The sequence below is a fragment of the Peromyscus californicus genome, unplaced genomic scaffold (assembly GCF_007827085.1).
Source record: "Peromyscus californicus insignis strain IS unplaced genomic scaffold, ASM782708v3 Scaffold_14__1_contigs__length_90479793_seg_2, whole genome shotgun sequence".
Lineage (NCBI taxonomy): Eukaryota > Metazoa > Chordata > Mammalia > Rodentia > Cricetidae > Peromyscus > Peromyscus californicus.
In genome coordinates, this window is record NW_026294436.1 from 76,417,896 (window position 1) to 76,443,996 (window position 26,101).

At 46.7% G+C, this 26,101-nt stretch overlaps 2 long non-coding RNA genes across 2 annotated transcripts in view; one reads left to right on the top strand and one right to left on the bottom strand.

The window, feature by feature from the left end:
• LOC128110158 (uncharacterized) overlaps window positions 1–15,889 on the bottom strand; it is a 79,145-nt gene extending 63,256 nt beyond the window's left edge. The window contains exon 1 of the long non-coding RNA XR_008218104.1: window positions 15,191–15,889. This is a non-coding gene — a long non-coding RNA (uncharacterized LOC128110158). The remainder of the gene's footprint in view (window positions 1–15,190) is intronic.
• LOC128110159 (uncharacterized) lies at window positions 1,261–4,328 on the top strand. The gene is made up of 2 exons (XR_008218108.1): window positions 1,261–1,364; window positions 1,474–4,328. It is a non-coding gene; the product is annotated as an uncharacterized LOC128110159 (long non-coding RNA).
• Window positions 15,890–26,101: the final 10,212 nt, after the last annotated feature.

The following is a 26,101-nucleotide window of genomic DNA, read 5'->3' on the forward strand; positions in this document are numbered from 1 at the left end:
TAAACAAGCTGCCCTATTGATCTTCAATCTTCTCTAACGCCATTTTCTCTACTGTTTCAGTGAAGGCAGCGATGGCTCTGTTGGACCTCCACTGACTCTCCTGCCCTTCTCTCCTGGGCTTAGTGGCTTTGAGGGCACCATCATAACGGGAGCCACAGAGGATCCTATCATGGTCTTGGCCATGGCTCCTCCAACCTCATTGCCTCTAAATCCTCCTCTTCTCCTGGACCTTGTATGAAGTCTGTAATCCCCCTGGCCTGTCCTGACCCCTGCTTGACCTCCCCTGGCATCATGGTCAGCATCTGATATTTCATGTTGGATCCAAAGTTGTTCGGGAATTGTTTTGTACAATTAGTGTCGCTCTCCAGCAGGTTTCAGCATTGCAAGCCTTACGCTCCGAGAGGTTCTACACAGGTCTTTTCCACGACGAGTAATCCCCAAGCTCATTCATGTGTCTGCCTCCCATCCCAGATGCCTTCTCCTCTCCCCTGCCTCAGCACCAAGCACCTGTTGTGTGCTGGATGCTGGGAACAAGATAGACTGAGTCTGCTGCATGGCTCTTCATGACAGAGGGAGAGGTGACATGGGACAAATGGTTACACAAGCTGTTCTTGACATCAGTGGGAAGGGCTGAGAAGACAGCCAGCCACAGGAGATACAGTGTGGAGCTCAGGATACCTGACTGGGAAAATCAGCAAAGGCTCCCTCAGGAAGCGATTTTAGAGGGAGACTTAAAGGAGAGGCAATAATCTGCCTTCAAAGGAGATGAGGAGCTTTCCAGGCATAAGCCAGCTCCGAGGGGAAGGTGGGGGAGGAACCTCGCGTACCAGTGGAAGTTCTAGACACAATGGCATGTGGAGATGAGGGTTGAACATAGGCATGCCTCTTGAATAGAGATGGATTTTGAGCATCTTAAGTCCGTGGGAAGCAGGATGCTCATTCTTGTCTGTACTACACGGTTTCAGTAACAGCCTCCCTGAATATACGTTCCTTTGCAGAGAGATCTCCCTCTACCCAACAAGCAGTAGAATCTGCTTCCCTGTCCATTGAACCTGGGCACAGCTATCTGACCTCTGACCGGAGGGAAGACGACCCATGTCATAGAGGCAGAGCTGCCACTGTGGGAACAAGCCTGCCTCCTTGAGAACAAGAGGCTCCAGCTATACAAGACCCCAGACGTGAATGAAGCCATCCTTCACCACCTGGTCCCACCCAACCAAACCAGTTCAGACCAGAACCATCCACCCAACCCACAGAATCATGAACTTCAGTAAACTTTGCTGTCAGGGACTGAATGACTGTGTCCACCCTCCCTTCTCCGATCTATGGTGTTGGAATCCCTCCTCCCATGGTGGAACTAAGAGGTGAGATCTTTGGGACTTAATTGGATTGGATGAAGTTATGGAGTAGACGCTCCTGGGAGGGTATCCTTATACTACAGGCCTAAGCAAGTTTGTTCTTCCCTTCCTGCAGGCAAGGACACATCTACCAAACAGAGAGCCCACACCAGACACTGAAGCAGACGGCATGTCAGCCCTGGATCACTCAGCTTATAGTAACACCCAGATAATGGCATTTGGTACAGTAACCTGAGCTTAGTCAATTAACTATTTCACTTTTAATTTTCAAAGATTTTGTTTCTGATTTATGTGTATGTATGTTTGTCTGTGTGATTTGTTTTGTTTCTGACTTGTGTGTATGTGTGTATTGTCTGTGTGTGATTTGTTTTGTTTCTGACTTGTGTGTATGTGTGTATTGTCTGTGTGTGATTTATTTTGATTCTAATTTTTGTGTATGTGTGCTTGTCTGTATGATATATTTTGTTTCTGATTTATATGTACGTATGCCCAGCTGTCTGTCTGTGTGTCTATGCCTGTGTGAGGCCAGAAGAGAGTGTTGGATGTGCTGGAGCTGGGGTTACCATGAACCTCCCGGCACAGGTGCTGGGAACAGAAATGTCTGGAAGAGCAGCAAGTGCCCTTGATGAGGGATCTGCCTCCCTAACCTTGGTTAACTATTTGAATCAACAAGTTTGGGGGTGAAAAGTGAATTAAGACACCACCCTGGACTCTTATGGACTGCCTCCCGCATGCAGACAGGTAAGGCACGCGGCAATGAGTGTCAGTTCATGATTATAGGCCAGCTGGAGGAGCCCTATAGAAAAATGACATGGCTGACTTCAAAATGATAAATTTGGGATTGAGAGATGGCTCTGTGCTTAAAAACACTTGCTGAGCTTGCGGAAGACATGAGTTTGATTCCCAACACCCACATTAAGTGGCTCACAACTGCCTGTGGCTCTATATGCATCTGCATTCATGTGCTCGAACATTTGTAGACATACACAGGCACACAGACACACATACAATTTAAAATAAAATACGGGCTGGAGAGATGGCTCAGTGGTGAACTGCACGGGCTGCTCTTCCAGAGGACCCGGGTTTGATTGCCAGCACCCACACTGTGGCTCACAACTGTCTGTAACTCTAGTTCCAGGGATCCAATGTCTTCTTCTGGCCTCCAAGAGGTGGTCTGTACAAGTGGTGCACAGATATATATGCAGGCAAAAACATCTATACATAAAATAATTTAAAACAAATCTGAAAATGAAATAAATCTTTAACATTTTTTTCAAAAGGAAACGAAGTGAAGTGAGCGTTCCAACAGAGCAGGGGGAGCAGGGAGTGTGGAAGGTCAAGGCCAAGAACATTTCCTTGGGGCCTGGAGCTTCAATTTGTCTTCGAGGGAAGATAAGGTAATGCTGAGTTGCTGAAGAGGAACAGAGGCAGGACTTCCCACAGGAAGGACGTAAACAGTCTGCAGGAATGTGGCTAGCACTCTGACTGGACCAGAGCAGAGGGCCTGAGGAAGAGAGCAAAGGGGGATGAAGCTTGGGTGGGGGAGATCATGCCGTAAAAGATGGGGACCTGGGGTTAGAATTGCCAGATTTAGAGACTGGAGAGATGGCTCAGTGGTTAACAGCACTTGCTGTCCTTGAGAACACCTGGTTTGATTCCCAGTCCCTCCACAATGGTTCACAACCACCTGCAACTCCAGCTCTGGGGAGTCCAAGACCTCTTCTGACCTCAACAGGCACATGTGTGGTACATATGCATACATGCAGGCAAAACACTTATAAAAGAAGATGAATCTAGAACTGCCAGGCTTAACACTAGATAAAAATATAGACTAATCAGCAACATTTGGAACATACTTATACCTGGAAGTTTTGCTTTCTAAAATTAAAATTTAGGTGTAAGTATTATTGTTTATTTGGTAGCTCTTGCTGAGGTGAAAAACTCAAACACTACAGGGGACTGGGAGACAGACTACGTGAAAACCAAGAGAGAAGGTGGGACCATTAGGTTTGGGTGTGGAATGTCCCCCACAGGCTCATGTGTTTGAACACTGGTCTCCAGATGGGGGCGCTATTTTTTTCAGGTTGTAGAACCTTTAGAAGATGGAATCTCACTGGAGGAAGTGGGTCCCGGGAGGGCAGCCTTTGAGAGTTATATACCGACCCCGATGCCCTCTGCTCTTTGCTAACTGACCATCGACCCAATGTCATGACTGCCTCACGCTCCTGTCCCAGCGGCAAGGGCCCACGCCTTGCTCACCACTAAAGACTCTTGTCCCACACGCCATGAGCCCGGGTGACTCCTTCCTCTTTGGGTCCCTTTTTGTTTGTTTGTTTTAAGACAGGGCTTCAGGTAGACCACACTGGCCTCAAAGTCGCTGCATGGTTGAAAATGACCTTGAACTGACCCCCATGCTGCACCCTCCTGAATGACAGGCATGTGTCATCATGCCCACCTCTTAAGTTGCTTTCTTCCAGGGATCTGGTCACAGCTTTAAGAAAAGGAACCAATAAGACTGTGACAGAACATGCAAAACTTGTTCTGCTTAAAGATAATTGGCCCTGGGATGGAAACATGGTTCAGCAGCTAAGAATGCTGGCTGCTTCCAGAGGACCAGGCTTCAGTTCCCCATACCCACGTAGTGGCTCACAACCATCTTCAACTCTAGTCCTAGGGGATCCAACACCTTCTGCTGCCTCTATGGGCCCAGGGCATGCACGTGATGCACAGATATACATTCAGGCAAAACATTCTCACATCTAAAATTTAAAACAAACAAACAAAAAACCATACTAATTTTGCTCAGTGTTTAGCACATGAAAATGCAGGTGAAATATTTTCAACTTTTCCATTTTCCAAGAGAAGCTGGAATTTTGGATTATAGATCCTAATTATCTAATATTACTTGAATATTTCCATATTTAAAACACTGTATAAGCCAAATAAAACCATGTTTGTATTTAGCTTGAAGACTGCTTTCAATCTTTACTTTGTGGGCAAAAATGCCAGGGTAGAATTTTCAAGTATGGTTGTGCATGCCTGTAGAAAACGCAAACAGAGGAGCTAAAGTCAGCAAGAAGGCTTTCTTCTTCTTGTGTCCCCTGTATCCTGTCCTTCTCCTGGTTAGGCCATCCGTGTGTGCACACATGCTGAGGATTTTGAAATTTATTCCATAATCTAGAGGATGGAGCAAATCTCTCATCTGAAAATTCTAGACACTCTAGTGGACTTCATGTGTTTGTGTGCTATGTGTAGATACATGTACACAGAAACACATATGAGTGTTAGAGTTGGAATATGAAATGTGCCTGGTAGGCATGTGTGTTGAAGGCTTGGCTCTCAGCTGACCATGCTATTTTGGGAGTTAGTGGAAACTTTAGGAGGCAGAGAACCTGGAAAAAGTAGGTCACACGGGGGGGGGGGGGGGGGGGGGGTGCCTTTGGAGGGCATCTTGTCCTTGGCCCCTCCCTGTCACTCTCCCTGCTTCTGACCAGCAGCAGGTGAGCACCCCTGCTCTAGCACACACCCTTCCTAAGCTCTTCTTCATCACAGGCCAGGAACAAAGGAGCCACTGAGCCATGAGCTGAAGCGAAGCGCCTCAAAGCAGAAGCCCAATGAAGCCATCCACCTGTAAGCTTTCTCTTAGGCGTTTGCCTGACTAACAGAACAAAGATGGCCATTGCTGTGGAAAATTAGAAACATCTGACACTTGTTTTAGAGCCTGACATGAACTGTGGGATGGTCTCACGACAGAATCCCATCACATGTTAAGCTAGATAAACTCATTACCGAGATTTCAAAAGCATCAGGTGAGTACAAAAAACACATAAAACAAAATCATTGTCTCTAGGGCCAAGCATGGTGATGCTATGTTTAATCCTAGCACCCAGGAGGCAGAGGCAGGAAAATATCTGTGAGTCTGAGGCCAGCCTGATTTACAAAGAGTTCCAGGTCAGCCAGAGCTACATAGTAAGATCTTGTCTCAAACTAATCAATCAATCAAGGCCCTGGGTTGGGTCCTCAGCTGTGGGGGGGAGGGATAGCCATTGTCTCTATAACTCGCTAACTCAAATATAAAAACATAGACCACATGTTTTGCAGGAGTTTGAAGAAAGAGGCTTTGGAGTTCAAGGCTAGCCCAAGTTACATAGGGAGACCCTATCTCAAAAACAAAACAAAAATAAAAACAACCACCACTACCACAATGCAATGGGCCAGTAGAAGCTCACCCAACACTGTTGGTTTCCTGTCTCTGCCATAACAAAATAACACATGGAAGCTTGAAACAACACATTGTGATCTTGAATTCTTGAGGGCAAAATCTGCAGATGGGTCGGCAGGGCGACTTTCTAGGAGAACGCTTGCCTTTCCCACATTCAAGAGGCAGCCTGTACTTCTTGGCTCTTGACCAAGACATGGTTTGAATGTCTTCTGAAAGCTTTGTACTAGACATGTAATTCCCCAGCCACAGCGATGAGAGGTAGACCTCTGAGAGGTACTTGAGCTATGAGCGCTCTGCCCTTGTGAATAGGCTGATGCAGTTGCCTTGGGAGTAGGTTAATTCTTGTGAGAGCTTCCTTTCCCTCAGCTGTGTTCTTAACATGCTCTTTCTCTCGTGTGACATTCTCCACTGTGGCGATGATACAGCAAGAAACCCCTTGCCAGATGCTCACCCCCAGGCTTTGGACTTCCCAACCCCCAGAACTGTAAAAATAGATTCCTGCTCTTTATAGATTACCCAGTTATAGCTACAGAAAACGGATGGAGACAGCCGCATCATACCAGCCTCTGCTTCATTGTCACCAACCTCCTACATCACCATGTCTCCTTGGACTCAGACCCTAACTAGGACCCTGCAACGAAGACACCAGGCCCACCCAGGATGACCTCCCCATCTCAAAATTTCTTGGCTTAATCCCTTCTGCAGAATACCCTTGTCATATAAGACAGTGTTGGTAGAGCAGAACGGCTCACCTGATGGTGGCCATGAAGCACAGAGACTAACAGAAAGGGACCAAGATGTTCTGACGGGTTTGGGAGCACTGTTTGCTCATGGCAGATTTAATATGGAGAAAAGGAGGAAAGTAGAGCAGGGGATAAACGTAGAGAACTTTGTCTGCCTCAAACTCTCAGGATCTGCCTGGCTCTGCCTCCCAAGTGCTGGGATTAAAGGCATGCGTCACCACCGCCCGGCTCAGGTTTTATTTCTTAACTTTAGGAACATCCCCGAGACAAGTGTGTAAAATTACAATTCTCTGATAAGGAGCAGTGGTGGTAGGTGTTGATTATATTGTCCACTATACTGTCCTCTGTTAAGATTTTCCCAAAACGTTACAAACAGGAGAAATGGGCTTAGGGAGAGAGTTTTTTCCCTCTGACTTCCTATCTATACAATGTGTGTATTGAACTACTGAGTGGGTCTAGAAGAGAGGTCTCGGTTTTCATCTTGAGAGGGAGTAGGGCCTTAGTTTTTTAGGTCTGAAGGGACCTTGGAGAACAGCTGGGGGTGTGAATAAATCTTTATATTTAAAAGCAGTAGTGGCTCCTCAGAGTGCCCACGACAGAGCACATCTGCCCTTTTGCCTGTCTGTTCTCTAATGCTTTTGTCAAGGCGTGCTTCCTAATTCCTGAGTCTGCTTTGTGTCTGTCTGTCTTTTGTTTTACTTTCATATTTATTACATTTCACTGGAAAGGAAGGGGGTGGGAGTAATTCCCCCCCTCCCTGACCCCTCCAGGCAGGCTCTGTCCCAGCGGAGTTGTGAAACAAAGGCTATGCAGCTCTCAGAATCCCCGCCCACAACAGAGAGCGGAAACGTGGGGCCTTCATCAAGAGGCACAACTAACCAGTCGCCAAACGCTCGCTTGGCAAAGTGCTTTGTCATCTCTTCTGGACATTGTCAGTTCGAAGGCTTTCAAAAAAGTTTCTATCATCTCCCATTTCCCATTACTGGGAAAGGGAGGGCAAAGGGAGATAAACACAGAAGCATGGAAGAGGATAAAATAACAGTGAGATGTCCGAAAAGTCATAAGGAATCATAATATTAACTACCCACCTTGGAAAAACCCTACAATACACATAGGTCTGTGCATAAATAGACATATGTGGTTTAAATGAACTTTTCTCATCTGGACTGATAACACCCCCTCCGAGAGCCAAAGACTATCTAACAAAACCCCGCACCTGGCATGAAAGCCCTCTTTTGAGCTGTTATCAGTGCTGTCCAAGGGTCTCCCAAAACATTACAGGTTATCACTGTTGACCTTGGTTGCCACCCCCCACCCAGAGGTGGAAGGTAAGTCTCTATTGCTGAAGACCCTGTACACTTCAGACACGGGGCTCAGAGGCCCCTGAGCTGGAGCTGACCTGAAAGCCTCCTCCTGAGGACCAGCTTCCATGGTAGCAGAAGGGACCAGGCAAGCTTCCAGAGGAGGAAAGCCACCAACTGTTCTACCCAGCGATGACACCTAGGAATCACAGCAGTAGCCAGCATGGCACAGCAACCTTGAGGGCGCAGTGATAGCGCACACACCTTGGTGGCACCCAACAGTTCACTCAGCAATCGTGCCAACCAGAGCTAGTGAAGTCATGGGTCTTGAAAGAGAGCCTACAACCACCACTTATTAAACCGCCATAATCCCTAACTACACTCTAAACGTTCATTCTTTTGCCCACAGGTAAGGGTGGTCCTCACCCTTCACCAGGGAAACTTCTTTTTGTAACAGATGGAGCCCATTGCAGAAAACCATAACCAATCAAAACGCAGAGTTGTGGAGCCCAGTCCCAATGGATACATCTACAAAACAAAGTGCGCACATGAGGCTCAGAGATCACTGTGGAAGAGGGGGTAGAAAGATTGCAAGAGTCAGAAAATCAGGGAATTTGCTGAGTGTGTCATCTAGTAATGTCAGAAGTTACATCCATACAGTGTCACCAACATGCCTGCCCAAATGTGAGCCGAACAAGGACAAGAGCAATGACCGAGCAGATGGGAGAAACTCATGAGGCCTCCATCCCACACAAAGAACTACAGGTCACTAAGGAATGCTGAGAGTGGGAAAAATAGTCCCCCAGGGAAGAGCACACCAATTAGACCTCCAATACCAAATGGTCATCCTTGAAAATGTACATACAAGTAACATTCTAAGGACCGAGCAGGTTGTACTTCCTTATTTAGGAATATATCTGTGTACACATGTATGCCTCTAGCAACAACTAATAAGAAAGAGGCCATGAATTTTAAAGAGCAAGGAGAGGGATATGGGAGGGTTTGGAAGGAGGAAAGGGCAGGAAGAGATGACATAATTACATTAATCTCAAAAGAAAGAAAAGACTCCCATCAGTACCCATCAGCTCACTTGATCTCTCAGGGAAGAGGGACGTTAGGACAGTGTCCTTACATCAGTGTGTGCAGGCTCTAGAACAGGAGAGGAAACCAGTGACAGACCTCGAGGCCTCTTGAAGTGGACATTTGGAGACCTTTGTGAACAGTTGATGGCTGCTCAGCTTCTGTTCCTCCCTTCTTCCTTACCGTTTCTGTTGGTCCATCCTGTCGCGTCCGCCTCGACCAGCAAGGAAGACGCGACGCCAGGCTCATCTCCAAGCGGTTTATTCAGGAACCTTGAGACAATCTTCTGACCCCGGGGAAAGCCATCTTCTTCTTCACGCTCACGCTCACGCTCACGCTCACGCTCACGCTCACGCTCACGCTCACGCTCACGCTCACGCTCACGCTCACGCTCACGCTCACGCTCACGCTCTCCTCCGAGCTCCTATCTCCTCCCGGGGAAAGCCAGCTCACGCCCTTTATAGCCACTGGGCAATCAACCCCGTGGTGCCACGTGGACAATGCCGATAGGGTCAGACATACGCAAGCAAGCCAGATTAGGTCCAGGTGTGCGGAAGCAAGCCAGATCCTAGCCTTAGCCAAATAAGGAGCACCTGCCATCGGGAAGGCAGAAGCCGGACGCCGGCGCCATCTTTGCGGCATGGCCATACACGGCTCTCTACACCATCCCTTCCTTTAGAGGCTTGGAAAAGGATGATGACCCACAACTCTACAGGGATCAACCAAATCAGTCATAATATTTCCACCCCCACCACCAAGCACTGGCTTAGGAAAAAGTAGATCGCACAACTCTGACCAGTGAAGCATGAGAAAGCCTTGAGGGCTTGGTGGGGGTTCTAGGAAAGAGACCCAGGATGAGATGGCCTTCTCTGATTACTGTCTCCATCCATACACATAAAATAAAAATTAAAAACAACAAAAACAAAATTACAAATATACGTGCATACAGTGAGTGGTAGTTTGAATGAGAATGGCCCCTATAGGTTCATATGCTTGAATGCTTGGACCCACTTAATGGAACTGCTTGGGAAGGACTAGGAGGTGTGGCCTTGTTAGAGGAGGTGTGTCACTGGGGACAGACTTTGAGGTTTCAAAACCCTATGACCGGACCAATCTCTCAGCTTGGAACTTTCTAGGATCAGATGTGAGTGCTCAGCTCCTGCTCCAGTGCCAGTCCTTCCTGCCTGCCCGCCACCACGCTCCCCACCACGATGACTGTGACTATCCATCTGAACTTGTACCCGAGCCACCAATTAAATGCTTCCTTCTATAAATTGCCATGGTCATGGTGTTCCATCACAGCAGAAGAACAGTAACTAAGACAGTAAGGGAGGAACTGGAGTCTGCAAGCTAAACCAGGAAAGACAGATTAACAGCAGAGACCAGCATTTATCTCCCTGTACAACACACACACACACACACACACACACACACACACACACACACACACACACACACAGGGACAGCCCCAAAAATGTGGTTAGACTCTGGGGCTTGTAACTCTGGTAGTAAAGAGCAGGGGCAGAAAGGCATTTACAGAAAACTAACGACTGCTCAGAAGGACAAATGGATTGTCTGGGAACAAGTCTCTGAAATGATGTTTAGCCCCACAGTTCTATGTGGCCTATCTGTTTGATCCAGATTAAACAACAGAGGCCAGCTCTGCAAAACCAGGTTGATATGAGAACAGTAGAGGATTACAAAATACACACTGTGCTGGATCATAGGCCTAACCAGGGGGCTGGGGCAGAAGGTAAGTCTTTAAAGGCAAGAAAGGAGTCTGTGCACGCTGTTCTGAAGCAAAGACCAGTGTTATAGGGGCCTGTGGCCAGAGCTAAATGGCTCCTGGAGACAGCTGCTGTTAGACAAATGTCCTTGTGCAAGTCACCTAGACAGGACCACTCTGCTGCATTCTTGAGGATTCATCCAATGCTTTCTTGCCTCTTTTTCATGGCCTCCAGGCTCCATTTTATTAGTGATTGATGCTAGCAATTCCCTTCAGATACTGATGACTTTCTCAGCCCCTTCAGGGCTAGAAAGGGATCTGGCATAGATTTTAGTCTCCCTTTCAAGCAGATGTGACTTGAAGAGCGTGCTCTCCAGGTCCCAGTGTTCTTAGTAAGACAACGGAAGACTGCATCTGTTGAATCGCATATTTCTTTATCTTAAAGCAGTCTTTCTGGGATTCCATGCAGCTTCCTAGGACATAAACACACAGTTGAAAAAATAAATAAACAGCATCATAAGAAACCAAAGCACCATGAGTGACATCAACAGAACCAGAAACAGAAGCGTTGGATCACAAACGCTTCGGAGAGCAGAGCCGCCAACCAGGACACAAAGTGAACACACTTAGTCTTAGCAGAAGAAAAAGGTGAAGAAAGGAAGATGCTGAACTTGTAGTCTCTAAAAAGCATGTATTTGTTGCATAAATAGCATAACGATAGGTACACGTTGTAAAGACACAGGATGCAAAGAACATAGCGCCAGCCTTGACTATGTGACACCCTGTCAGAACAGAAAAGAAGCCACTATTTACCACAGTGTAGAACCAGGAGAAGCAATCCTGTTCTTAAAAGTGTTTCTTTTAATAACACACATGTAGCCGTTCTGTTGACAACACAACTTGGAATCCTCAGCACATTTTCATTTTCTATCTGTAGGAGAGTCATGATTTTCCTCTCACCCACAAGGTTATCCTTTAACAAGACATAAAATGAAACAGGTTGAATAGACTCTTTCTTTTTCTTTTTGCCTCGATGATCTGGGAGGGCAAGATGGGGGACAAGACATTACCAAGTTCCTGCTGTCCATCGGAGATCGTCAGTAATGACCCTGCCCAATGGATGCTAACAGCTCCTCTCCCTGCCCTAGAAAAACCAGTTTAGCATTCAATTCAGTATTTCTGATCAGTTCATGTCTTTCCTTCAGGTTCCTTTGAAACACCTGGGACACTGCTGATGAAGTCTTCCTCCTTGGTGAGTCTGCGGACACAAGCCTCACTTAGCAGGTATTCTAACCGAAAGCCTAACTGAGAAGTATATTTTAGAAATATTTATTGGTGCTGGGGTTTGAACTCGGGGCCTTGGAGTTGAGGACTTGGCTCGGTTGGTAAAGTGCTTGCCCGGCAAATATGCAGACCAGAATTCTATCCCTAGCACCCATGTAAGATTGTAGCAGCACAGTTTGTAATCCCAGCACTAGAGGGACAAAAACAGGAAGATCCTGGGGCTCCATAGCCAGTCAATCTAGGTAAATTGCTGAGCCTCACGTCCCAGTGAAAGACCCCGCCTCAAAAGCAGATGGTTCTCAAGGAACACTTGAAGTTGACCTCTGGCCTCCACACATGTGAATGAACACACACTATCAAGCATACACGTGCACACACACACACACACACACACACACACACACTTACTTGTGCACATGCATACTATTCAGGGCTCTAAGGCTAAGCTGCTTCTCACCTCAGGAACACACATTTGTAACAAGTGGCGAGTCTCAGCCAATTCAACGGTAGCTGAGCTTCAATCAACCACAGGTGGCCAACGGAGTAGGTCAAACTCAAATAAGGGGAGCACTGAGCTGTAACCAGTCAAACTGTCTGTGTACCCCACTTCCTGACTCTGACCACAAAACGTTATCTGACCAGGTTAGCCTGTTCTAGTTCCGAGGACTGCCTGGTTAGTCTTTTTTTTTTTTTTTTTTGCTCAGATAAACACTGTTAAGTGGAATTTGTCTAAAATTTTTCTTTTCTTTTCTTGCCCCTCCTCCTCTTCCTCCTGCCGCACCTCCTTGTCCATCCCCTTCTCTTCCTCCATTTCCCCCTCCCTTCCCCTCCCCTCTCTTTCCCCTTGAACTCTGACCCTCCTGCCTTTGCCCCCCTTCACTGCAGGACTGGAAGCTGAATCCGGGGCCTTATGTGTGATAGGAGGCATTCTACCAACTGAGATACATCCCAGGCCCTAAAGTGTTCCTTTTAATAACACACATGTAGCCGTTCTGTTGACAACACAACTTGGAATCCTCAGCACATTTTCATTTTCTATCTGTAGGAGAGTCATGATTTTCCTCTCACCCACAAGGTTATCCTTTAACAAGACATAAAATGAAAGAGGTTGAAAAGACTCTTTCTTTTTCTTTTTGCCTCAATGATCTGGGAGGGCAAGATGGGGGACAAGACATTGCCAAGTTCCTGCTGTCCATCGGAGGGAGCCTCCCTCTCCCCTGGGCAGAGTCCGTGGACTGCCTGAGGCCTGCTCCCAAGTTGGCATCAGGCCCAACCTTCTGTGGTGCAAGACTGCCTGGGTTCAAACCAGGACTCTGCCTCCCAGATCTGAGTGGTGGGGCCCAGAGGGGTAGAAAGAGGGCTGGTTGCCCAAAACTTCTGTGCCTACAGGTCCTCATCTGTAAAACCAAGGAGACTTAGAACTGGGACTATGGAGACTATGGACTGAGGAGCCTGGGACTCAGCTCATCTGCATAACATGCATGAGGCACAGGGTTTGATCCCTAGCACCTTCTAACATGGACATAGTAGCACACATCTGTAATCTCAGTACTTGGGGGGAAGCTGGGGGGTGGAGGTAGGAGAAAGAGAAGGTCAAAAATCAACCACAGCTACAGAACAAGTTCAAGGCCATCCTGGGATAGCTGAGACCTTGTTGGAGAGAGAAAGAGAAAGACAAAGAAACACACACATATGCAGGGGAAAGACAGAGACCTGGACCAGAGACAAGGGGGATTACTGCTGGGTGTCTGAGGGCAGAATGTGGGACATGGGGAGACACTTGCCACACTGTTGGTGAGGCTTCAGAATTCCTTCCGACCTGGCTGTGAATCCTGTGTGTGATTTGTAGACTTGATGTTGAAGGCTGGACTATGTATCACATGCTGCAAATTAGGAGTGAATGGATGATATCAAAGAGGCTCCTCCCTCGACCAGGTGGTAGAGAACACCACCAACACCACAGGGTGGTGGTGGCTTGTGCCTTTAATTCCAGCGCTCTACAGAGTGAGATCCAGGACAGGCACCAAAACTACACAGAGAAACCCTGTCTCGAAAAACAAAAACAAACAAACAAAAACAAAAACAAAAAACAAAAAAACCATAAGCCATTGAGCCAGGCCTGTAACCCCAGAGGCTCAGGAGTCTAAGGCAGGGGATGAGTTCAAGTTCAGCCTGGGCAATTTAGTGTGACCCTGTCTCCAAATGTAAAGCAAAAAAGGAGCCAGGGTGTAAATCAGTGAAGCATGGAGAGGATTTGGAGGAGGAAGGGGAGGAGGAAAGGGAGGAAGAGGAGGGGGAGGAGTGAGAACCCGATAGAGGACCTTCTCCACTGCCTGCTCTGCTCACCCAGCTTCCCCACCGCTTACACCACTGGTCCTCAGTGGTCTGCCCACCAATATCTAGTCACTAGTTCTTCCTGCAGAAAATCCAGCTCTTTGTCATGCTGGGCACAGGGCTGGACAGCTCCAGTGATGCCAGGGACACTCTCCAGAGCTTGGTGTTAATAAAATGAATGCTCCATCCTGACTGTTTACGGACCATAAGACACAAACTAATCCTTATCCCAAGCGTAAAGAAAGCTGTCAAACTCTCCACTGCAGTGTTGGGGAAACAGGCTCAGACACAGCCTGCGAAGGACAGGGACAGAGTTCCCCTAGAGACCTGTCCAGCTCCACAACCTCCGTCTTTCCCACCACATCGCTTGGCCTCTGGTTATTTTTGGCACCATTCAGATGAATGCTTAATATTCTAGTACACCAGTGCTGTGGAACAGAGGACAAATGAGACTTGTCTGTGACTCTCTTCCAGAAGGGTTTCCCGCTCAGTGTCAAGTCTGGACGCTCACACTTAACAAACTTCCTCACTGGCTCTGAGGTGAGGTTCCAGCAAAGGATGAGGGAGCATCTGCACGCTACCCACATAAACAGGTTCTCAAGTGCCAACTCTCCAAGCTCTGTGAAATCTTGTCTTAGCTCACCCCCTAGAAAACCCTATCTGGTCAAATTATCTCATTATTCAGCTTTAAAATGAAGAGTCCAAAGCAGAGGGGCCAGAGAGACACTCAGTGCCTAAGAATATCGTCTGCTCTTGCAGAAGACCAAAATCCAGTTCCCGGCACCCATGCAGCAGCTCACAGTCCATCTGTAACTCCAGTTCCAGGGGATCTGATGCCCTCTTCTGGCCTCCTCAGGCACTGAACGTACGTTCGTAGTACATATATGTATGTGCAAGCAAAGCACACATGCTTCAAATAAAAACAATCTTTTTTTTAAAAGAGTCCAAAGCAGAGACACTTCAGCCAACTGTCCAGGGCAGCACAGCTAGAAAGTGGCCACCAGGGTGTCAACAGAGCAATGTGGTGCCAGAGAGGGCAGGCTCAGCTGCTTTTCCTTCTGGGCTGCCTCCAGCTTTGTGTTAACAGGGTCTTTGGGAGAAAATGCCTTCTCTCTGGATTACCTAGTGGGGTTAACACTCACCATACAAGGGCTGGGGTCAATAAGATATTCTGAAGCAGATAAACTTCTGGCAATCTCTCCTCTCTTGCCCCCAGTCAGATGACAGAGACCCGATGGCTCCCGCGTGGATCTTCATTCCTGCTGACGCTCTGTATCTGTCTCCTCCATCTCTGTTATCTCAGTCTCCTACTCCCTCCAATCCTCATACTGCTTTTCTCACAGGAGTCTACCACAAGTAGTGGGTGGATGAAAAGGAAAGGCAGAGGAGGAGAAAGAAACAGCCCCTTTACTGGGAAGTGTGGAGACAATTTTAGATCCTGAGATCCGTCTGCAAATAGATTATGCATCCTGCAGATAACACAGTCTATGTAAACACTGCACACTTGGACATGCCGTGTACCAAACGCTATGCATACTGTGAGCATGCTCGACCAGAGCTCAGGGGTTATGAATTAGATGAAGAGCCAGACTTGAGTGTTGATGATCTTGGGTTCTGTCTCTCCGAAATGAACATGCCCCAGTCCCTGCCTCAGGGACAGGCTGAAAGAACATGACTCAGCTGGGACCCTTTCTCTCCTCTGCTCTCCCCCAGCCCTTAGTGATGGTTTACCTCTTCCCTCCCACACAGGAGCACCTGATTCCGCACTCTCCCTCCTCCAAGGCTTCTCATCTAGAGGACTCGCCTCCCTCCTCGTACGTGGGGAGCTGTGTTCTTGGCTCTGAGACAGATTTCTTAAATTGTTTTCTGCAGTTGAAAGTGACTCAGCCGTTGCTTAGGGATTTAATTAGCCAGCAATAGGAGGCTTGAAAGAGACAAGCCTCTGGGGACTTCCTTCCTTCCTGGTTGGGTGAGAATGAAAGAACAAGAAACCTTCTAGAACTATCCCATCCCACATGGAAGCTAGCAGCCACATGTGGCAGCTTTGAGCATTTAAAATGTAGCTGCTCATTAAGATGTGCAGAAAGTATAAAACCACACAGACCCCAAAGGTTTACATGAAAGTTAAATATCTCATAACAATATTTATTACATATTTAAATGACAATGTGATTGTTTTATTGGTTTCAACCAATTTTTTTTTTCCCAAGACAGGATTTCTCTGTGTAACAGCCCTGGCTGTCCTAGAGCTTACTTTATAAACCAGACTGGACTCAAACTCACAGAGATCTGGCTGCCTCTGCTTCCCTAGTACTGGGATAAAGGTGTGTGCTACCACTGCCCAACTCAACTGCTTTCAAAAATGGGGCTGCTGGGCCATTTAAAATTACCCATGTGCCTCTCAGATGTTCGGGAGGGTTTTGTTTGTTTGTTTGTTTTGTTTTATTTTGAGACAGGGTCTTACTGTGTAGCTATGACTGTCCTGGAACTCACTATATAGACCAGGCTGGCTTCAAACTCACAGAGATCTACCTACCTCTGCCTCCCGAGGACTGGGATTAAAGGTGTTCACCCGGCAGATGTGGTTGCTCTAGAGTGCCCACAATTTAATAGTGACATAATATACTAACAGTTCTGATACTTTTTACATTTTTTTTCTCATTTATTCTATTTGGAGGAGGGTGCTTCATGTGTTCCACAGTATGCACGTGGAGATGAGAGAACAATTTGCTTGAGCTGGTTCTTTCCTTGTGGGTCTCGAGGCCCAAACTCAGACCCTCAGCCTTGGCAGCAAGCTCCTTTACCTGCTGAGCCATCTTGCTGGCCCAATATATAATTATCCTTTATGTGTATCCAATATTTACTTGCAATTCCTTTACATCATTGTTTTTTTTTCCTTTTGTACATCCAAGAAAAAAATTTAAAATAAAACCTCAGTGATCTGGGTGTGGTGGTGAACACCCAGGATGCTCACAACAGGGAGGTGGAGGCAGGAGAATTAGAGATTCAGAATTCAGAATTAGAGATTAGCTATGTGGTGAGTCTGAAGCCAGTCTCCAAAGAAAACAAAACCCGTAGTAGCAGCAAATCTTCCCTTTTCTTGTGAGCACATACACACTTCCTTCTGCATTTTTCTACAGGACTCAGCAACAGAAACAGTAGCCTCGAATGAGAGCAGCAGTGGAGGACTTTGGAGCACCAGGGGGAGTTCTGCAGGGACAATGGGGATCTGGGTGTGAGCGACTGCTTCTGCATACTAAACACAACGCTTTGTCTCTTCCACCTCAGTGGAGAAAGCAAAATCTGATTTGATGGGAAAGAAAGAAAGACCATAAATAAAGGGGTGTGCTGTTTCCTGGGGGACAGCCTGCCCAGAGGCATTCCCTGCAGAAGCCTTCTTTGCAGGCTAAATGGCAAGGCCAGGACCAGATGGATAAGAGTTGAATGATGGAGACCAGAGGAGCTTAGGAGAAACCAAAATGAGCCCCAGCCGGCCAGTAGGCTAGACTGCTCAATGCTGCTGTTGCATAATTTGGTCACAGCAATTTCAATTGATCTTTAAAAAAGACAAGATTTCTTTATGTAGCCCTGACTGTTCTGGAACTCACTCTGTACTCACAGAGACCTGCCTGCCTCTACCTTCCCTGTGCTGGGATTAAGAAATGCCCCACCATGCCTGGCCTTGAAAAATTATTTTAACGTGTGTGTGCACGCGCACATGTGTGTGTGCCCATAAAGGCAAGAAGAGGGTGTTGGATTTCCCTGGAGCTGGAGTTACAGGTGGTTGTGAACTGCCTGATGTGGGTGCTGGGAACTGAACTCAGGTCCTCTGGAAAAGTAGTATGTGCTCTTAACCACTGAGCCATCTCTCTAGCCTCATGACTCATCTTCATACCCACAGATTAGTATATCTCTCAGCTCTCATCGGAGAGGCCTCTGTTCACAGTAGATTGTGATTAATAGAGACCCACAACTGGCCATGGTGGAGAGAAGAGGCTGCAGAATGCTGGGCCCTAAATGGAACACATCACCCCACTCCCTCTTCTCAGGGCTCAGGGATCACTGTAGATGGGAAGACAGAAAGTGTGTAAGAGCCAGAGACTGTGGCTGACTACCAGGAAATGGTCTTCTGGGCACAGCAGGGCAGCCACACACATGAACTCACGGCAGCTGTGTCGGCATGCACAAGGCCTAGGCACGCTCAAGCCAGACTAAATGCCAGCATGAAATCCTGAGCCCACATGAGGAGCTATTGGTGACTGTCAGCTGCTGGGAGAAGGAAAGAAAGTTTCTACAAAAAGTATAGCCCTGGTGAGTCAACCTGCTCCAGCTGGAAGACCACACATGCATGAATATTTGAGAAGCACAAACTGATTTCTATGGGTTAAAATCCCCAACACTAAGTCAGGTGGGTAGAGAAGCAAGGGTGGGCCTAGAGAAAGTGGGTGTGTTGAATAGGGTAAAACATGCTGAATGAAATTCCCAGAGAACTAATAAAAATAATCTGAAGAAGAAAAGGGAGGAGACAGAGAAGGAGGAGGAGGAGGAGGAGGAGGAGGAGGAGGAGGAGGAGGAGAAGAAGAAGAAGAAGAAGAAGAAGAAGAAGAAGAAGAAGAAGAAGAAGAAGAAGAAGAAGAAGGAGAATCCTACTTCTGCCAGACATGATGGTACCCGCCTTTAATCCCAGTGCTCTGGAGGAGGAGGCCAACAGATCTCTGTGTGAGGTCAGCCTGGTCTATATGTCTATATAGTAAGACACTATCTCAAAACAAAAACAGAAAAAGTCCTGCTTCTCAATAAGGCTTTTTTTTTTTTTAATTCTGCAGCTCACAGGCATTCCGCTTTTACTATTGGGATTATTCATTTGCTGATACACTTAAGTGAAGCCTTGAACTACTTAGAAGTGTTTTCCATTCATTTGTGTATGCAGGTGTGCTGCTCAGGCATGAGGAAGCCAGAGCTTGTCACCGGCACCTTCCTCAATCACTCTCAGTATTTTTTTGTTTTTGTTTGTTTGTTTGTTTTGAGACATGATCTCTTCCTGAGTCCAGTTGGCTGATCACTGAGCTCCAGGGTCCTACCATCTCCACATCCCACCCAGGTACTGGATTAAACACTCATGTTGCTGTGCCTGGCTTAGTGCATTCTTGGTGCACCAAGCACATCTCATTCGGCTTTCTTGAATTGCTTTTTTGTTTGTTTGTTTGTTTGTTTGTCGAAATGGGATTTCTCTGTGTAACAGACCTAGCTGTCCTGGAACTCGCTTTTGTAGACCAGGCTGGCCTCGAACTCACAGAGATCCGCCTGCCTGAGTGCTGGGATCAATGGTATGAGAGGCACAGCTGACCAGGCTAAGCACACAGCCTTAGAGAAAGTCTGCTCTAGAGAGCAACCTACTTCCCCTTCCCAGAATGCTCGAGGACTCTGCGCTCATTGACAGCTCACCCACTCCCTCCTTGGCCAGACAGGAGCAGCATTAGCCCGTGTTTTTCTTTCTTTCCTCTCTAGAGGTCTGAGAGAACCCAGGGAATGTCTGTCTTTTGTACAAGGATAAGAATCAGAGACAGACTGCTTTGTGAGCTACCTAGCGTGGTCTCTGCCAGCACCCCACCATTGTCCACATCACTGGGGTTTCTTTGAAAAAGAAACTTCTGGCCATTGATACAACAGAACAGTTTTTTAAAAAAGTAAAGAAAACTTTGCTCAGCCTCTCTCTGGGTTTGGTGGTTCCCAGGCTTAGGGACTTTTCTTTTCTTTTTTCAATAGATATTCTTACACCCTGCTTATATAGGCCACCAGTTAAATTCAGGTCAGTCCACAAAACAAGCTTTAAAAATAACAGTCTTGATTGAACCACACACTTAAAAATGGTTGGAAAGCTTTATGATGTGTACTTTCCCACAACTACAAATTTTTAAAAGAATATATAGTCTGTGTTTGAAGCCAAACACTAAAATAAGGAAAACAGGAGCACACACACTCAGGTTGAAAATGGGCTAAGTTAGCTTGGCCTCACTGATGAGTAAATGTGGACAGTGACTAGGCTGCAGTCTCCCACGGCAACTTGTACGACCAGCCCCCAGGACCCTGAAGAAATAAGCTTTTACTACTTAGGCATCCCGGTTTATGGGATTTTCCTGTGCCCACATGAACTATGGCAATCACTACAACATACACACCCTATGCTCACTGAACTCTGACCAGCATAACAATACTAAAAACACATAACACATGTCTAGGGAGAGAGAGTCACCAGCCGGTCAGTACTGCCCTTCCCTCAAAGGCCCACTCCGTACAGGTCTGTGACGCTTCACACCCATGCTCCTGTGCACAACAGCCTCAAAAGGCCAGTGGATGCTATGGTAAAGCCATATCGGCATGCGCAAAAATAACTTTTTTTGAGACAAGCTCTTATCCCAGGTTGGCCTTGAACTCACCGCCCCCTGAGTGCTGGGATTACAGCCATGTTCAGCCATACTCAGTTATACAGCATGGGGTTAAACCCTCAGCTTTAGGCATCCTGTGAAAGCACCCTGCCAACTGAGCTACATCCCTGGCCTATTGTTTTTAAAACAAAAATCAGTTTTAGGAAGGTTTTAGATTTATAGGAAACTGCATTGGTAGCAGAGCAAGTTCTCGAATACCCATGCCTGGTCATAGCATGTCATCACCTTAGTGTAGTACGTAAGAACTGATGGACCCATGACGCCTCCTACTCATTCCGTTTCCCCACTCTTACCCGATGCCCTTTTGGGTTGCCACGCCTCCTTGTGCCCCTCTACACCTCGACTGCACACTTTCCTTGATTTTCACTAACCTGGCAATTTTGAGTACAGACCGAGTATTTGTAGACCATCTACACTGATGATGAATGCTCTGTGAGAATGCTCTGAAGTTTTCTCCTGATTACTTGGGGACTATAGTTTTCAAGAAGAAGCCAGAGAGGTAAGATCCGTTGTCAACCTGTCCCCTCGAGGGCAGGCAGTGTCCGATGATTTGTCATTGCTAATACTGCCCTTGGTCAAAGACTGAGCAGTGTCTGCCCTGTTCTTCATCTCAAAGTCTCTCCCTCAACATTTTCTATCCTATACTTAAAAAAATTTATTTTATTTTATGTAGACGAGTATTTGCCTGGATGTATGTCTGGGCACCATGTGAGTTCCTGGTGTCCACAGAAGCCAGAAGAGGGCATCTGTTCCCCTAGAACCAGAGTTACAGACTATTGTGAGCCGCCATGTGGGTCCTGGGTTTCAAATCTGGGTCCTCTTCAAGAGCAGCCAATGCTTTTTAACCTCCAAGTTATTTCCCCAGCCCACACTTGAGCAGGGTTTATACTCCTTAAGAGTTCAATGACTACACAAGTTACTTGTGACTCCTCTGCATGGGAGCATTGCCTGACCACCTTCATTTGCTTATTTGCAACCTTTGGGGGCTAGGTCTTCAGCAGATTCTATTTTCTAGAGTGATACAGATTCACAACAAAATTGAACAAGTAGAATCAGCAAAAGCAAGACAAAACATCAAAGAAACACATTAAATGGGCAAAAGCCTGAATAGATATTTTCAAAAACCGATGAAGGAAAAATAGGCACTCCACACAATCAGCAGAAAAATGTAAGCCAAAGCACAGTGAGAGGCCAGCTCACACCTATCAGCAGACATCTGTTGTTCTAATCTAGATGGTCTTTCAATAAACAACCCAGAGCCAGATATCAGGGTGAAAGATCAGAGAAGCAGAACAGCCGGTCACTAGTTCTTACCTCTACGAAATCTTCAGCCTAAGAGTGAGTTCCTGTTTCCTCACACCTTGTATACCTTTCTCCGCCCTGCCATATTACTTTCTGGGATTAAAGGCCTATGTGCTTCCCAAGCAAAAGCATGAGATCTCAAGTGCTGGGATTAAAGGTGTGTGCCACCACTGCCTGGCTCTGTTTCTCTCCTAAACTGGATCAATCTCATGTAGCCCAGTGTGGTCTTGAACTCACAGAGATCCAGATGGATCTCTGCCTCCCGAGTGATAGGATTAAAGGTGTGTGCCTCCACTGCCTGACCTCTATGTCTAATCTAATGGCTGGCTCTGTCCTCTGATCCTCAGGCAAGTTTATTGGGGTACACAATATATCACCACAGACATCAAAAAGCCAAGAGATAGCAAATGCTGTCAAGAGTGTGGAGAATAGGGGCCCGGGTGGTGGTGGTGCATGCCTTTAATCCCAGCACTGGGGAGGCAGAGCCAGGTGGATCTCTGTGAGTTCAAGGCCAACCTCTTCTATAGAGCGAGATCCAGGACAGGCACCAAAACAACACAGAGAAACCTTGTCTCAGAAAAGAAAAAAAAAAAGAGTATGGAAAATGTGCACACAGCTGCAAACATCCATACACAACCATCATGGAGGGCCGCCTGGACATGTCTCAAGAAGTAAACAACGGAGTAAAGAATGACACACAGTCCCATTCACGGTATATTATATGCACAGGAAGTGGAATGGGTATGTCAGAGACCTCTGCACGCTCATGGTCACTGAGAATTATTCACAATAGCTGAGATTCAGGAACAACCCTAGTGTCCTCCAGTTTGGATCCCTCATCGTCGGGCAGGAAATGACCTGCTTCCTGACAAAGAAACTCCCACAAACACCTCCCGGTAGGGAAAGAGGACACACAGGGGTGGCTCCTGGCTTCCTCTTTTCAACTGGTCCTGCCTGGCTCATTGAGAGCCTTTTGCTAGGACCCGGGTAGGCTCAGGCCCTGGTGCAGCAGCAGAGCGGGAATTCAGTCGGCTTCGATTCCGTGTGGAGTTTCCTGGGGCTGGAACCCCGTTTCCTGTTTACTCTCTGTCCCTGAGAAACCTTCCAAAGGTTTAACCAGCAAGCCAGGCTAATGAGTAAATGTCTTTTTGTTTTTCTTTGTTCAGCTGAGGATTGGGGCAGGATGTTGCATCAAGCCAGACATGCCATGGGGATAGAGAGGGACTCGAACATTCTTCTAAGAAGAAAGAACTATATAACATAGAGCCAGCATGCCCCACCTGCAACAAACAAAACCTTCGGTTCTGACGAACTCCCAAGACCTGTCTCAGCACATGGAAAAGGCTCAAAGGTCACAAGCATGCTCTCTACGGGCTGTGGTGTCGCGGTTACTGTTCCTTCTGTCCTGTCTGGGACACTCAGAGCCTGTTGTGTTCTAGCAGTGGTGAAGGACAACACCACTGCTAGTTTTGTGTCATGTTGACTATTATATTTTTTTCTAATATGTCAAATTCTATCAGCCAGTCTAAATTTGAGAGTTTGCCATTGACAAGCCCGGCCATGGCCGCTACCAGGGATCTCCGCAGGACCCATTCATTCCGCCTGTGAGCTCTTCACCTGGACCATGCAGGAATCTTGCTGCTCAATTCTCCTTCCTTCCAGGCCGTGTTCCCAGCTGGCTGTTCTAACCAGCCCGCCTGTGTGTCAGGGAACACTGTCCTGGGGTGTGAAACAGCTTTCCTGTCCTGAAATCTGAACAGCTGCCAGTACCCAACAGAGCCTTCCCAAGAGCAGGCCCTATTAACAGCTAGCTCCTCCTAAGAGAAAGTGAGAGAATCATCAGACCCTCCCCTGAGACTCCAGCCTTCTGCCCCCCCACACCCACCCCTGACACACACACACACACACATATACACACACACATATACACACACATATACACACACATACACATATGTATACACACATACACATACACACACACACATATATATATACACACACACCACACACACATACACATATACACACATACACATATGCACACACACACACATACACATATACACACACATATATACACACATACCACACACACATACACATACACACACACATATATACACACACACACCACACACACCTACACATATACACACACACACATACACACATACACATACACACACACCACACACACATACACATATACACACACACACTGCCTTGGTCTTGCAAATGCTGGGGTATGTATAGGTGGAAGATAGACAGAGTGGGGCTCCATGGAGGTAGCTCTAGTGATGAGGTTGGCTTCTTAACGCAACACGTGCTCCTGTAAGTAACTCACTGGTTCGCCAAGATGCGCTTGGCTGGTACCGTTCCCTCGGCCTGCTCTCACCCTCTCTTCTGAGGTGATTAGGATCAGACTCTCTGGGAAAAACCACCCCACACTGTGCTGACGTGCTGTAGAGCTGGCCCTCCCTCCACCCAACACACATTTTCATGGGGTGAAGCAGACCTTGTCCCTTTCCGTTTCCATGGGAAGATGCTGAGACATGGGTGATTCTTCCACATGGTGTCATGGGGCCTCTCCCTCTGTCCTGACAAGATGGATCCTCTCTGGGTGTAGAGTGTCCTTCATGGTTGCTCTTGACACACTGACCTGGCGGGTTTTCAAAGACAGCCCAGGGGCTGTATCTTCTAGGAACTGTGTCCTCTAGGATAACATTCGGGAAGGTTGCCCTGGGAGAGCGTCTGATGGAGCTGTGACTCACCACGTAATTCCCTTTGTGGCCCTGGAGAACCAGGTGGCCTTTCCCCAGATGAGGTTGGGAGATAGGCTATCCACCTGTGCCTGAAGGTATGTGCAGCTCGCTTCCTGTGTGTCTCATCTCGTTTCTTTCCTTCTCTGTCTTCTTTTGGCCTGAACATTTATATTACTGGTTGTATTTTCTGTATGTGAGTGTTTTGCATCTATGTCTGTGCACCACTTGCCTGGAGCCAAGGAGGACAGAAGCGGGCACTGGCTCCCCTGGAGCTGAGTTAGAGATGGTTATGAGCCAGGGCGTGGGTCTTCTGGAAGTGTAGCCAGTACTGGCTCTGCCGAGCCATCTCTCCTCTGAGCTCCTGCTGTCAGCTCCTCAGTCCCGCGTTTGCTGTTAACTGAGATGTTCACAGCCGCTACCCCAGTCATCCACATCCTTTAAAGAGGGTTAAAAGCTTGGGGCCGGAAAGATGGCTCAGTAGTTAGGAACACTTGTTGCTATGTAGAGGACCAATGTTTGGTTCTCAGCACCCACATGGCAGCTCACAACCTTCTGAAACTTTAGTTCTAGGTGATCCAATTGTAACACGAATCTTAAACGGTCTTATTAATAAAAAAAAAAACTCAGGAGCCAGATATTGGGGTGAATGCTGAAAGATCAGAGAAGCAGAACAAGCCACATTCAACCTCACCTTGCCAACTCAGCTGATCCTGTTTCCTCAAACTGGAAGCCTCTGAGTCCTCACCCGAATGGATCTCAGCTGAACTGCGGCTAAAAGCCTAAAAGCTTAAAAAGACCTCTAGTTCCTAGTCCTCATGCCTAATATACCTTTCTGCTTCCTGCCATCACTTCCTGGGATTAAAGGCATGTGTCTTTCCCAAACAAGACATGAGATCTCAAGTCCTGGGATTAAAGGTGTGTGCCACCATGCCTGGCTTCTATGTCTATCTAGTGGCTGTTCTGTTCTCTGACCCCAGGTAAGTTTATTGGGGTGCACAATATATCAACCACATTTCCCCTTTTTTGTTTAAAATTAAAAGAAGTTATAACTAATATAAGAAAAAGTATATACAATAAGTATATACAATATATACAGTCAAGAATTATATTAACAATGTCTAGTCCATTAATATTTGACAGTTAGACAAAAAACTCCATTATATACATTAACAATGTCCAGTCCATTAACATTTGACAAATTCAGACAAAAAATTTCATTCCTCATCCTATTTAAAACAAGTAGTTCCTTTTTAAAAGTAGATTCAATAATCTTTTATCTTATCACATCCATATTCTCTCTTTTTTCTTTTCTGAGTAGATTCAAAAGTCTACCTTTTTATCTTATTATTTCTATATCTTCCCTTTTTTCTTTTCAGAGTAAATTCAATAATCTACCCTTTTATTCTATTATTTCTATCTTTTTTTTTAGAGTAGATTCAATAATCTGTCTCATCTATATCCTCTTTGTTCTTTTTTTTTTAAACAAGAACCCTGAATCTAATCTCCTTTGTTTAGCTTTTTTCCCCTGACCATTAACAAT